This window comes from Scyliorhinus torazame, chromosome 9 (genome assembly GCF_047496885.1).
Source record: "Scyliorhinus torazame isolate Kashiwa2021f chromosome 9, sScyTor2.1, whole genome shotgun sequence".
NCBI lineage: Eukaryota > Metazoa > Chordata > Chondrichthyes > Carcharhiniformes > Scyliorhinidae > Scyliorhinus > Scyliorhinus torazame.
This window is the reverse complement of record NC_092715.1, coordinates 273,239,448-273,254,193: the sequence shown is the minus strand read 5'-3', so window position 1 is coordinate 273,254,193 and position 14,746 is coordinate 273,239,448. Positions and strand designations below refer to the sequence as shown.

Sequence of the window (14,746 nt, the reverse complement as noted above, 5' to 3'; positions counted from 1 at the left end):
AATTTACCCAAAGTAGCGTGTTTCTGAATAAAACATTCTAAAATAACATTCCATCGAATTACTAAACCCCAGTAAAAGACGAGTTGAGTCTGGATTATTTCAACAACTCAGAAGACCCAACATTTCTTCTCATTTCACTCTCTGCCAGTCATCCAGCTCCTTCCTCCACCCACCCTCCACCTCACCAGGCGGCATATTTGATGGTGATAATCTCTACACTGTGTTTCAGCTGGAAATGTTCGACCATCTTGTAACTAGTCAGCACGCTGGGGTCTCAGATTCCATCTCTGAGGTCAGGTAGCGGAACTGCATATTACTGGGGCTCGCTATATCTGTCTATCTGACTCCCAGGTTTAATGTCCCACATATAAGGTCAACAATTAATCCATGCCCCTTCCTCAACTAGTTCCTGAGGAGGTTGAACATTTTCTTCCTGTATTGGCCCTGGGTTTGATTGTATATTCTCAGCTCCCCTGGGGGACAGCATGGCGGAGAGGGAGTGTGGCAGAGGTACGATGGGGTGGTCATCACAAAGAAACAACTGCCAGCAATTGGGTAAATGTTCATGGGGGGGGGGGCGGGGGTACACACCCAGTAAGATGCCTCTCAATCTTGTAATAACCCTGAGATAATTATATTTGAATTTAGCCCAGGAAATGTTGCTGGGCTATGAAGATAGCGGGAGATACATCAAATGAAACATCACAGTTTGGGAACTGGCTACATTGAGAATGGGCTGACACCAGACACGTACCAGTCTGGGTAGGCGATGAAAAGGCAATAAAAACAACATAGGGGGAGTGTGCCTTTGTAGCCATCTGGGATGGCCACTTGCAACAAGAAACATGGACGTTCGCAAAGCCTAAAGGGAAATGTGGACAGAGCCTGCATGTATATTTGTGAGCAGAGAATCCAGACAGCATCGAAGCCCCCAACCGATTAGCATTTAATAGCCCATCTCCGTAAGACAAAGGATTGATACTCAGGTAACCGAGACAAGCCCAGACATTTCGGAGCCACTCCCGATACTCAGGAAGCGTAAACAGCAGGGTCAATGACTGCTTAGGACACGCCCAGCTATCAAGGCACCCGCCCCTTTATTGGCGCAGATCGAAGGCAGTGATCGAGAACTGCCCAAGATTGGGTCCAAGCCTAAGGATCGCCCATATGGGAAGAGAAAATTAGGAAGTACCCAAAGGGGAAAGGATGGCCCCTATGGTCTGAGTTTTGTGCAAATGAAGAGACAGAGGTCCTGGTAGTATAGGACAGACTTGGTGGGATAACCTGACCGAGATCCATAAAAGGAATTTAGGCAGAGTTCGTAAGCCGATGGCAATCGTGTCCTGCTTGGCACAATTGCGAGGCACAGAGGAGGTCATGAGGACGCTTTGCAGACAGCTTGAAGAGAAAGAGAAGAGTAGTGAGGGAAACGTTAGTGAATGCAAAAAAGTAAACGAGCAACTCCGAGAGCAGCTAGCGGCGAAGGACAAAGAGATGGCTGATGTCAAACGGGCACACCAATCTTGTGTCGCTCACCTAAGTGGCTTTCAGTCACAGTATGATAAGGCCTACCAAGACATGCAACGCGCGGTCTCGGTAAGAGAGGAAATAGAACACCGGAGAACAATTGAAAAAACAATGTGAAGACTTAAAGGCAGCCCTACGAGCGCTCTGCAGTTCCACCACGGAACAAAGGCAGAGTTTGGTAGATCATGCCAAGGGCAGGCAGCAAATTGCAAGATTGCAATCACTGCTCTCAGTTCAGAATGGGTTCAGAGATACCTTTGGACCAAATTTAGATCAGGAAGATGGCCCCATTGGTAGGAACATAACGAAACGGCCCATCGATATGTAAATGAAACAGAAATTCAGAATCGAGCCCCCAGGCCCCGAAAAGGAATGCACCCGCACCACCGACTGCACAGGCAGCACCCAACCCCATGAATCCAGTCACCACGCAGTGCAGAGTACCGACAGAAGACCAACCCGATTTAGTGTACACCACCCCACTAACCATCACCCAGTTAAGGGATGCCCGTGATAAAATAGAAACCTTTCACCCCACATCAGACCCACACCATTTCTTTGAGCGAGTTAGACAACAGACAGTCATGTACGATCTGGACGAACAGGAGCAAGTGAAACTCATAGGATTGAGCCTGGACCCGTCCGTTAGTTCAGTCCTTCCCGACCCACAGAATGTAGGAGGAGGTAGCCTCCAGGATATGAAGACAGCTATCCTCGATGCAATTGGCTGTAATAGAGGAGATCCCGTAGAAGCACTCAACCGATGTAGGCATAAAAAAGGAGAGCATTTGCTGGACGCCTCTGGATACGCTTCACGGCAGTATTTGGAGATTTAGCCCGCGCCCATTTAACTGCAGACAGTACGGCCAAATGGACCCATATTTTAGTCTCCCACGCCACAGAGGCAGGACAAAAAGCATGTGCAAATTATGATCCCTCAGACCAGGCGCACAATGTAGTGTGGGTTCTGAAGAGACTATCTAGAGCTTGGGAACAATCCCTACATAACAAGGCAGAGCAGGAGAAGGTAGATGCAAACATGAATCCAGTAAGGATACATCAAGACCCCGCATGGATAAATGGAGGTAGAAATAACACGCAGCACCCTAAAACGCAGGGATGCTACAATTGTGGACACGAGAGACATTACACCCGAGAATGCAATGCCCCCCCCCCCCCCGAAACAGCAACGGAATCAGCACGTAAATGCCCCACACAGGAACAATGCCCGGCCTATCCACAGCGTTAGCACCCGTACAGATAATTTGGCCACAAATGGCACCGATTGACGGTGTTCGGACTCCCCAACTTGGGTCTGCGACACACTCTGGGACAAGTTCGGAAGACCGGTAGTCGCAGGCACAGTCCAGGGACACCCCGTAGAGTTCCTTTGGGACGCAGGAGGGTCCCGAACCACGTTAAACTCCTCCACGATGTACCAGTGAGATATATGGCCCACTACAGATACTATCACTCTTAGTGGCTTTACAGGACACCTCCAGCAGGGACACATTAGGCCCCTGTGAATATCCAGATTGGTAACATGCAAACTAAGCACTCAGTCGTTTTGGTAGATTTACCCCAGACAGCAGAGCACATCTTGGGGATAGATTTCATGAGCTCACACAACCTTTCTTTCGACCCCGTAAATGAGTGTGTGTGGAAAATGGCTAGAGCAGCACGAGCCCCCGCCACGCTCACAGTAGGAGACTACACACACAGGATTAGCTCAGTTGGAGATTACTGGTTTGATCCACAAACTATTAGTAAGGACAAAACAATTAGGGAAGTCTTGAAGAGACACAAAGCATCTGTTGCCCAGCACAAGCACGATTGCGGTAAAATTCCAGGAATGGTCACCATTACAGGTCCCAGTCCCAAGCCCCAGAAACAGTACGGTTTTATACGGTTTTCCACAGCAAGCCGAGGGAGAAATAGCTAAAGTAATTCAAGGTCTACTGAATCAAGGTATAATTCAGCCCGTAGCCTCAACAAACAATGCCCTGCTTTGGCCCGTAAGAAACCAGATGGTTCATGGAGGCGGACCAACGATTATAGAGAATTAAACAAAGTAACTCTGTTAGCAGCCCCCACCATTGTCACGGGTCCCAAGACCATGTTAAAGCAGGGACTACAGTCAAAATGTTTCACGGTTCTGGACATTAGCAATGGCTTTTGGTCCATTCCATTGGATAAAAAGTGGCAGTACAAATTTGCTTTCACCTTCCAGGGACAGCAATACACGTGGACATGCCTTCCACAAGGCTTCCACAACTCCCTCTCCATTTTTCACAGACAATTGGCGAATGGATTATCAACATTTTCCCGACCCGAATGCTTCGTTCAGTATGTGGATGACTTGGCCCTACAGACTGACACCAAGGAAGAGCACATTTCACTTCTCTCCAAACTCTTAGGTCTCCTAAAAGAAATTGGATGTAAAATCAACCCCCAAAAAGCCCACATTCTCCAAGAAAAGGTCACTTATTTAGGTACAGTCAAAACGCATGGTAAGCGTGAGATAGAACAAAAATGGATCGATTAAATTGTTAATTTGCCCTTGCCCCATAATGTTACAATGCTCCGGTCATTTTTAGGACTGGTTGGTTACTGCAGGAACCATATAGACGGTTTTGCCACAAAGGCAGCCCCACTTTCCGAGCTCCTTAAGAAACAGGCCCCATGGAAATGGCTTCCACAGCACACGGATGCCGTAGATGCATTGAAACGTGCCCTAAGTACAGCTCCCATTTTGCAGGCACCAGACCCACACTCCCCATACGCGATAGAGATAGCGACCACCTACCAAACCCTTTTGGCCGTACTCCTGCAGGAAAGGCACGATCGTTTAGGACCCGTAGCCTATGCCTCACAAGTTTTAGATCCAGTAGAGCAAGGATTTTCTGCCTGCGAAAGGCACTTGCTCGCAGTTTTTTGGGCTGTTCAGTACTAGGCGTACATAACAGAACTCAACCCCATAACCATTTTGACCGAGCACACCCCGACACAGCTACTGTTAGATGGTAGGCTAAAAGACGGTGCAGTAAGCCAAATTTGAGCAGCGCGCTGGACCCTACTCCTACAAGGACGCAACATTACAGTAAAGAGGACAAGGACGCACACGTTTTTGGCCGATAATTTAGAATATGCAGGAACCCCACAGGAGTGTGAAATCATTGCAGCCAAGCACAACACAGGACCTGTTATTCCCAAATCGTTGCCAAAGAAAACAGGCATCTGACCACAGAGAACCCAGCCCACAGACAATTCGCTAAAAATGTATGTAGATGGCTCCTCCACAATTCTAAATGGAAACAGGATCATAGGATGGGGCATAGATGTAGAAGACGCGCAGGGACACGCATTAGAGAAGATATCGTTACAATTGCCAGGACATTTAGATTCGCAGACAGCTGAGTTAGCAGCCATTGCATACATTGTACAGCACCCAGACTCGTTCCCGACCCCAGCAGACATATATTCGGACAGCTTATATGTTTGCAACAGCCTGACGGAATTCCTGCCCCTGTGGGAATTTAGAAGATTTATACCCGCCAAAGGTAAACCCCTACCCTCAGCGCGCGCCATTACTAAAACACATTCTCAAGGAAGCTAAAGACTATAAATATGGCATCATAAAGGTTAGAAGCCATCATCGTTCCTCCCCGCCCGGTAACGTAAAAGCAGACATCCTAGCAAAAGCAGGCTCACGACGTGGTCACATTTGGCAACCCCCCGAGAGTGCCCCAGTACACGCAGTCCAGGTCTCACAGACCAATATTCAGGATTTGGCACAGGCACAAAAGGAAAATGACATGCTTAAGGAAATTTTAAAATGAGACTTCCCAGCTCCCTATAATAGGTTCAAAGACACTTTAACGATAAACAACGGAATCATATTGAAATATGGTATCTATGTGGTCCCCATCCAGGACAGGAACCAATGATGTCAATTCCATGATGGACACGGACACCAAGGGATAGAATCCACCATTGCCCACCTCAGACCTCTCTGCTGGTGGCCCGATTTAAAGACTGATGTAACCCACTACATTGAAAATTGTCTAATTTGTGCCCAGAACAACCCAGACAGATACGCAAAGAAAGGTCAGCTAAGACACACCCGCCCTGTTAATGGCCCATGACGAACTTACAATTAGATTACATTGGTCCCCTGCCCCCTGCAGAAATGGATTTAAATATGAGTTAGAACATAGAACATAGAACATTACAACGCAGTACAGGCCCTTCGGCCCTGGATGTTGCGCCGACCTGTGAAACCACTCTAAAGCCCATCTACACTATTCCCTTATCGTCCATATGTCTATCCAATGACCATTTGAATACCCTTAGTGTTGGCGAGTCCACTACTGTTGCAGGCAGGGCATTCCACGCCCTTACTACTCTCTGAGTAAAGAACCTACCTCTGACATCTGTCTTATATCTATCACCCCTCAATTTAAAGCTATGTCCCCTCGTGTTAGACATCACCATCCGAGGAAAAAGGCTCTCACTGTCCACCCTATCCAATCCTCTGATCATCTTGTATGCCTCAATTAAGTCACCTCTTAACCGTCTTCTCTCGAACAAAAACAGCCTCAAGTCCCTCAGCCTGTTCTCATAAGATCTTCCCTCCATAACAGGCGACATTGTGGTAAATCCCCTCTGCACCCTTTCCAATGCTTCCACATCCTTCCTATAATGCGGCGACCAGAATTGCTCGCAATACTCCAAATGTGGCCGCACCAGAGTTTTGTACAGCTGCAACATGACCTCATGGCTCCTAAACTCAATCCCTCTACCAATGAAAGCGAACACACCGTACGCCTTCTTAACAACCCTCTCAACCTGAGTGGCAACTTTCAGGGATCTATGTGCATGGACACCGAGATCTCTCTGCTCATCCACACTGCCAAAAATCTTACCATTAGCCCAGTACTCTGTCTTCCTGTTATTCCTTCCAAAATGAATCACCTCACACTTTTCTGCATTAAACTCCATTTGCCACCTCTCAGCCCAGTGCTGCAGCTTATCTACGTCCCTCTGTAACTTGTAATATCCTTCCGCACTGTCCACAACTCCACTGACTTTAGTGTCATCTGCACATTTACTCACCCAACCTTCTACGCCCTCCTCCAGGTCATTTATAAAAATGACAAACAGCAGTGGCCCCAAAGCAGGTCCTTGTGGTACACCACTAGTAACTGGACTCCAGTCTGAACATTTCCCATCAACCACCACCCTCTGTCTTCTTCCAGCTAGCCAATTTCTGATCCAAACTGCTAAATCTCCCTGAATCCCATGCCTCCATATTTTCTGCAGTCGTCTACCGGGGGAACCTTATCAAACGCTTTACTGAAATCCATATACACCACATCAACTGCTTTACCCTCATCCACCTGTTTGGTCACCTTCTCAAAGAACTCAATAAGGTTTGTGAGGCACGACCTACCCTTCACAAAACCGTGTTGACTATCTCTAATCAAATTATTCCTTTCCAGATGATTATACATCCTATCTCTTATAAACCTTTCCAAGATTTTGCCCACAACAGAAGTAAGGCTCACTGGTCTATAGTTACCGGGGTTGTCTCTACTCCCCTTCTTGAACAAGGGGACAACATTTGCTATCCTCCAGTCTTCTGGCACTATTCCTGTAGACAAAGATGACTTAAAGATCAAAGCCAAAGGCTCAGCAATCTCCTCCCTAGCTTCCCAGAGAATCCTAGGATAAATCCCATCCGACCCAGGGGACGTATCTATTTTCACACTTTCCAGAATTGCTAACACCTCCTCCTTATGAACCTCAAGCCCTTCTAGCCTAGTAGCCTGAATCTCAGTATTCTCCTCGACAACATTGTCTTTTTCCTGTGTGAATACTGACGAAAAATATTCATTTAGCACCTCTCCTATCTCCTCGGACTCCACGCACAACTTCCCACTACTGTCCTTGACTGGCCCTACTCTTACCCTAGTCATTCTTTTATTCCTGACATATCTACAGAATGCTTTAGGGTTATCCTTGATCCTACCTGCCAAAGACTTCTCATGTCCCCTCCTGGCTCTTCTTAGCTCTCTCTTCCTAGCTAACTTGTAAGTCTCGAGCGCCCTAACTGAACCTTCATGTCTCATCTTTACATTAACCTCCTTCTTCCTCTTGACAAGTGTTTCGACTACTTTAGTAAACCACGGTTCACTTGCTCGACCATTTCCTCCCTGCCTGACAGGTACATACTTATCAAGGACACGCAGTAGCTGTTCCTTGAACAAGCTCCACATTTCCATTGTGCCCATCCCCTGCAGTTTTCCGCTCCATCCGATGCATCCTAAGTCTTGCCTCATCGCATCATAATTGCCTTTCCCCCAGATATAACTCTTGCTCTGGCGTATATACCAATTCCTTTCCATCACTAAAGTAAACGTAATCGAATTCTGGTCACTACCTCCAAATCTAACACCTGTCCTGGTTCATTACGCACACATTGGACAAAAGCGGACCTATCTAAAGTACTCGAACTATAGCGTTTCCAGTCAATATTTGGAAAGTTAAAGTCCCCCATAACAACTACCCTGTTGCTTTCGCTCCTATCCAGAATCATCTTTGTAATCCTTTCCTCTACATCTCTGGAACTAACAGGGTGACCTCTCCTTTCCTGTTTCTAACCACAGGCCATACTACCTCAGTAGACGGGTCCTCATCAAACGTCCTTTCTACCACTGTAATACTGCCCTTGACTAACAATGTAACCCCTCCCCCTCTTTTACCACCTTCCCTGAGCTTACTGAAATGTCTAAACCCCGGCACCTGCAACAACCATTCCTGTCCCTGCTCTATCCATGTCTCCGAAATGGCCACAACATCGAAGTCCCAGGTACCAACCCATGCCGCAAGTTCACCCACCTTATTCCGGATGCTCCTGGCATTGAAGAAGACACACTTTAAACCACCTTCCTGCCTGCCGGTACACTCCTGCAACTTTGAAACCTTACTCATGACCTCACTACACTCAACCTCCTGTATACTGGAGCTACAATTCAGGTTCCCAAGCCCCTGCTGAACTAGTTTAAACCCTCCCGAAGAGCATTAGCAAATTTCCCCCCCAGGATATTGGTACCCCTCTGGTCCAGGTGTAGACCATCCCGTTTGTAGAGATCCCACCGACCCCAGAATGAGCCCCAATTATCCAGAAATCTGAAACCCTCCCTCCTGCACCATCCTTGTAGCCATGTGTTCAACTCCTCTCTTTCCCTATTCCTCATCTCGCTAGCACATGGCACGGGTAACAACCCAGAGGTAATAACTCTGTTTGTCCTAGATCTTAGCTTCCACCCTAGCTCCCTGAATTCCTGCCTTACATCCCTATCCCTTTTCCTACCTATGTCGTTGGTACCTATGTGGACCACAACTTGGGGCTGTTCCCCCTCCCCCTTAAGGATCCCGAAAACACAATCCGAGGCATCACGGACCCTGGCACCTGGGAGGCAACAGACCAACCACGAGTCTCTCTTGTTCCCACAGAATCTCCTATCTATCCCCCTAACTATGGAGTCTCCAATGACTAATGCTCTACGCCTCTCCCTGCTTCCCTTCTGAGCAACAGGGACAGACTCTGTGCCAGAGACCTGTACCCCATGGCTTACCCCTGGTAAGTCCCCCCTCCAACAGTATCCAAAGCGGTATACTTGTTACTAAGGGGATCGACCACAGGGGATCCCTGTACTGACTGCTTCCTCCCAGCCCCTCTCACCGTCACCCATCTATCTTTATTCTTCAGAGTAACTACATCCCTGAAGCTTCTATCTATGACCACCTCTGCCTCCTGAATGATCCGAAGTTCATCCAGCTCCAGCTCCAGTTCCCTAACACGGTTTCTGAGGAGCTGGAGATGGGTGCACTTCCCACAGATGAAATCAGCAGGGACACTGACGGCGTCCCTCACCTCAAACATTCTGCAGGAGGAACATTGCACTACCTTCCCTGCCATCCCCTCTAGATAAAAAAAGAAAAAGAAAGAAAGAGCTTACCTGTTATTCACTCCCCTTCTCAGCAAGCACTCACTCAGCAACCTCTGCGCCCCGATAACACCTGAGGGAAAATAAAAGATAAACTACTTACCAGTCACCAGCCAATCCCTTACCTGCAGGCTGTGACGTCCCGGTTCAACTTCTTTCTACTTCTACCTGCCCTCGAGCCTTCCTCTTGATCTTTACAGCTGTTGCTTTTTTTTTGGTTAGAGGAGGGGTAGGGAGGGGAAACACTGAAGAAGTGTTTTGTGTTTAAGTGTCACTTGACAACAGCTCCTCCACAAACCACCTTCAAGTTAGGGTGACCACAATGGACGTATGCAAGTTTCCCCTGCAACAGCCAATCAGCAGCTCCGCTCTACTGCCCTCTGTAATCGACACCTTCACAAAATAGGTAGAAGCATTTCATTCAAGGACAAACACGGCTAAAGCGACAGAAAAAATTCTGACCCAGCAAATATTCACTAGATGGGGAGCTGCCCGTAGTATTGAGTCGGACCAAGGTTCGCACTTCAAAGGAAGAGTAATAAAAAAAGTCCCAACAATTTTCGGAATCAAACAGAAGTTTCACATTGTCTATCACTCATAGTCCAGCAGCATTGTGGAACGCATGAACCGGACCCGAAAGGCAACACTTAGGAAGATGGTGCAACAATATAACACGACATGGGACACAGTTCTCCCATTCGCACTGATGTTTATTAGAAACACGGTGTCGAGTTTGACAGGGTACACCCGTTACACCCTCATGACCGGACGACCCATGAAGGGTACCGAGTATTTATTTGGACTTGATTTGGCCAGCCCCGCAGTCACCGCCCTTACCCACGAAAAAGCGGACTCAAACATAATGGAGAATATTAAAGCAGCGCATCTCGCTGCAGCTGTTCGACTAGGCGCTAGGAAAAAGCAGAGTAAGACCTACATTGATAAAACAGTACACCCGGTAGAGTATACAGTCGGACAGCAAGTCATGATCTCCCTGTACAATCCGAGTTCATTCCTCTCCCTCAAATTTGCAGGACCCTACTCAACTTCCGCTAAATTAAGCCCATCAGTTTACAAGATCACGTATCCAAATGGAAAGTCAGGATGGTTCCACATAAACCAGCTTTAGGTTTATGGAACGCAGCGCAGCCACTCACACCACATTTCACTGGCGATAGCAGACAACGAAAACACACCCACTGGCGACCGAATCCAAACCTCCCCCAGCCAGGACAGCACGTCCACAGACACGACCTTGACTTCTCCCCCAGTGACCAGTTTCCGCCTCACACTTGATTCGGCCGCTAGCGATGGTGATAGCGACAGTGAAAGCTCTACGGACGTATTTGAAATCCCCGACCAATGGCAAAACAGACCAGGCCCCAGTCACTACAGCCCCAGTGACACCGACCACGATATGTTCGGCCCCTCAGAGACCATTTATTTTCCACTACCAGAACTTGACCCTCCACCCGACGATAGCGACCCCTACCCCCCTTGCCTCTACCACCCTACAGGATAAGAAACACTGGCACCACGATAACTCGTATTGACTGATAAGAAACAACGAGATGGATCCCACATCGGCCCACGCCGCCTTGGCTCAGAAACTCCAGTCACGAGTTTGGCAACCGGGAGATGGTGACGACTCAGAGTCTGACTCCCACTGTGCTAACCCCTTTACCACCCTTTTCGGAATGGAACCCTGAGGTGTCCAGATGATGAGAGAAAGGAACCGATTGAGATTTACGGGGTCCTATCTCTGATGGAGCCTGCCCGCTTTTGGTTTGTATTTTTTAGTTGTGTTTAATGTTGAATATTTGTCTCTTGTACGACTTTGTGTGTCGATCTCATCCCAAAATTCTTGATGCAGTCATAACTACCCCTTTGACGCCACATGGTAGTTAAAGGAACTAGTTTGTCGCAAGTCCATATATATTCACATTCTTACCGTTCTTGTAAGGTCACCCAGGCAGTGGAGTAACGGCACTGATCCCCGCCCTGCCTGAGGACCCCCTATGTATTTGGTCAGCCAGGCTTGGGTAGTGGAGTAACGGCACTGACACCACCCTACCCGGGATTCTACCCATTCTTGCCCTGCCGCCGATCATACGCACCCCATTCGGAAAATTCTTTTCAAAACTCTTTTACTGTTAGAACAAAGAACAAAGAAAAGTACAGCACAGAGACAGGTCCTTCGGCCCTCCAAGCCCATGCTGCCCGCCTGAACTAAAATCTTCTACACTTCCTGCGTCTGTATCCCTCTATTCCCATTCTATTCATGTATTTGTCAAGATGCCCCTTAAACGTCACTATCGTCCCTGCTTCCACCACCTCCTCCGGCAGTGAGTTCCAGGCACCCACTACCCTCTGTGTAAAAAACTTGCCTCGTACATCTCCTCTAAACCTTGCCCCTCGCACCTTAAACCTATGCCCCTGAGTAATTGACCCCCCCCAATCCTGGGGAAAAGCCTCTGATTATCCACCCTGTCTATGCCCCTCATAATTTTGTAGACCTCTATCAGGTCGCCCCTCAACCTCCTTCGTTCCAGTGAGAACAAACCGAGTTTATTCAACCGCTCCTCACAGCTAATGCCCTCCATACCAGGCAACATTCTGGTAAATCTCTTCTGCACCCTCTCTAAAGCCTCCACATCCTTCTGGTAGTGTGGCAACCAGAATTGAACACTCTACTCCAAGTGTGGCCTAACTAAGGTTCTATACAGCTGCAACATGACTTGCCAATTCTTATACTCAATGCCCCGGCCAATGAAGACAAGCATGCCGTATGCCTTCTTGACTACCTTTCTTTTCATAGTGTCGTTTAAAGAATGCACTTTGCCACAGTTTGCCCTGCAGCGACCCTCCGGTCGCTATCCCCCAACGACTATTTACATGTTCAAACACGTGGTTGAAACAAATTTGCTGCTACGGATGTCTTCTCTCCCAAATGGTTGGTTTAAAAAAAAAATGAGCGAGTCACATATGGTGGCGATTCTAAATGGGAAATTGATGTTAAGGAGAAACAGACAGATAAACGAGATATTAAACAACAAGATAATAACAGATATTATGTTCGTTCCCCCAGGAAGATACGAATATACCAGGAGAGAGAGGAAGACAAAGACAAAATGAAGACGGACTTGATGACCTGCATCATGATCGTCGTTGGATCACTATAGTTGCGCGCGCGTTATCAGCCCCTATGTCCTTCACCACACAGGCCCTAAACATGACCATCCAACACGATACCCCCAGCCCGGACACTACACCACACATAGAAACAGCTACTGATATCCCCACATGGTGCGATATCATAAAGTGGTATTCCCTTTCTTACACGGTAGAAGCCCTATTGATTATTGCAACTCTTTGCAGTGTCGTCCAGGCACTCAGACTTCGGAAATGGCGAAGGAGAGCCTCCTGCTCCCCAGTATATACACTCAGAGCCCCTTGTTTTGAACTTCAACCGACCCCCCACTCTTTCTAAATAAATTTGGCGGTTTTTCAAGACAAACTACTCTCTCTGTAAATTGACACAAGTGTTCAGTAGAAATGTGATGCTGCTATTGTTTATTTTGTGCTGTAATATAAGTTCCTTTGGTTATTAGCCAGCAGCATAAGTGTTGTTTAGATAAGGACAGTTAGAGGTTCCCCTGATGTGTAAAGAGGTTAAAATGTATGATTGAATGTGATATTGCCCCCTTAGATTTTTTAAATATATATGTGTGATGTGTTAAAACTTAGGTAAATGTTCCAATCCATAGGACAGAGTAGGATAGAATCTGTCCTTGATGGAGGGTACCCAGCATACCAGAGAACAGGTGACGATTCAGTAGGGTGATCCATCACGCTTCGCGTTTAGGATCAAGAGGACGGACTGTAGCCATCTGGGATGGCCACTTATAATAAGAAACATAGACGTTCGCAAAGCCTAAAGGGAAATGTGGACAATGTAAGGTTCAGGCAGGCACAGAGCCGGAATGTATATTCGTGAGCAGAGAATCCAGACAGCATCGAAACCCCCAGCCGATTAGCATTTAATGGCCCATCTCCGTAAGACAAAGGATTGATACTCAGGTAACCGAGACAAGCCCAGACATTTCGGAGCCACTCCCTATACTCAGGAAGCGTAAACAGCAAGGTCAATGACCGCTTAGGACACGCCCAGCTATCAAGGCACCCGCCCCTTTATTGGCTCAGATCGAAGGCAGTGATTGAGAACTGCCCAATTAATTGGGTCCAAACCTAAGGATCGCCCAAAAGAGCGCGGAACCCCCCAAGGATCAAGAGAGACACGGCCATGTGTTCGGCCTCTCTTGGACCTGGCGCTCCGGCAACGTCCACCTCCGATCGCAGCACCACCAGAAGCAAGTCCAAGTTCAACGCCCGCTACCAGACGGATGAGCCCAGCTGAGCAGCAGTTACTTCTCCAGACCCGATAGATCCAGAATCGGACAACGGCCACTGTTCCTCTGTCCTAAGCTGGGTGCCTGAAGTTAAGTACAGGTTGTCATAGTTGTTAGGTGTAGTTTAACTAGTAGTGTTTATGTTGCATGTGTCAGTTAATCTTGTGTGTAAATAAAGTCTGATTGATATTGAACTAACTAACTGGTTGTTTGGCTCTTTGATCGATACCCGGTTGAACCTTGTGGCAGTATCATTTGATACCTGGCAACTCTGAGAGCAAATCATATTCATATCCATATTACGAAGGGCAACCTTATTGACTGCCATATTTCGAGCAAGTAAAGATAGCAACACCTTCATACTGAGAATCATTTGCTATAGTCAGTGATTGCACAATGACTGATCCAAACACAGTCCCTCTGAAGTCAGGTAGAATGATGTGAACCATTCAGGACGCTCTCAGAACTGTAACTATAATATTGACAGAGCCCATTTGCACGCAGCATGAGTACGCTGGAAGAGGGTGGGACAGTATTGATCTGTAATCAGAAAGCAGATGGCAGCAATTCCAGATGGTCATCAAGAGGCCTCAAGGAGAACAAACGGAGGACAGTTTCCTATGCTGAAGGTTGTTGCAATGTGAAGATATAGGCTTCATACACAGGAGATTCCCTTAACTCTGGTTGCTTCTTGGGTCAGTATCCAAGTTAAGCCACATCGGACCATAGACTCCTGGAGTATGATGGAAATGCAGAGAGCAAATAACCTGTCAAAACACAACTTTTCTCAAAATTTTC

General features: G+C 47.4%; 1 protein-coding gene across 3 annotated transcripts in view; it reads right to left on the bottom strand.

The window, feature by feature from the left end:
- Window positions 1-14,746, bottom strand: part of LOC140429922 (ADAMTS-like protein 1) — a 489,170-nt gene that overhangs the window by 426,123 nt on the left and 48,301 nt on the right. The window lies entirely within an intron of this gene.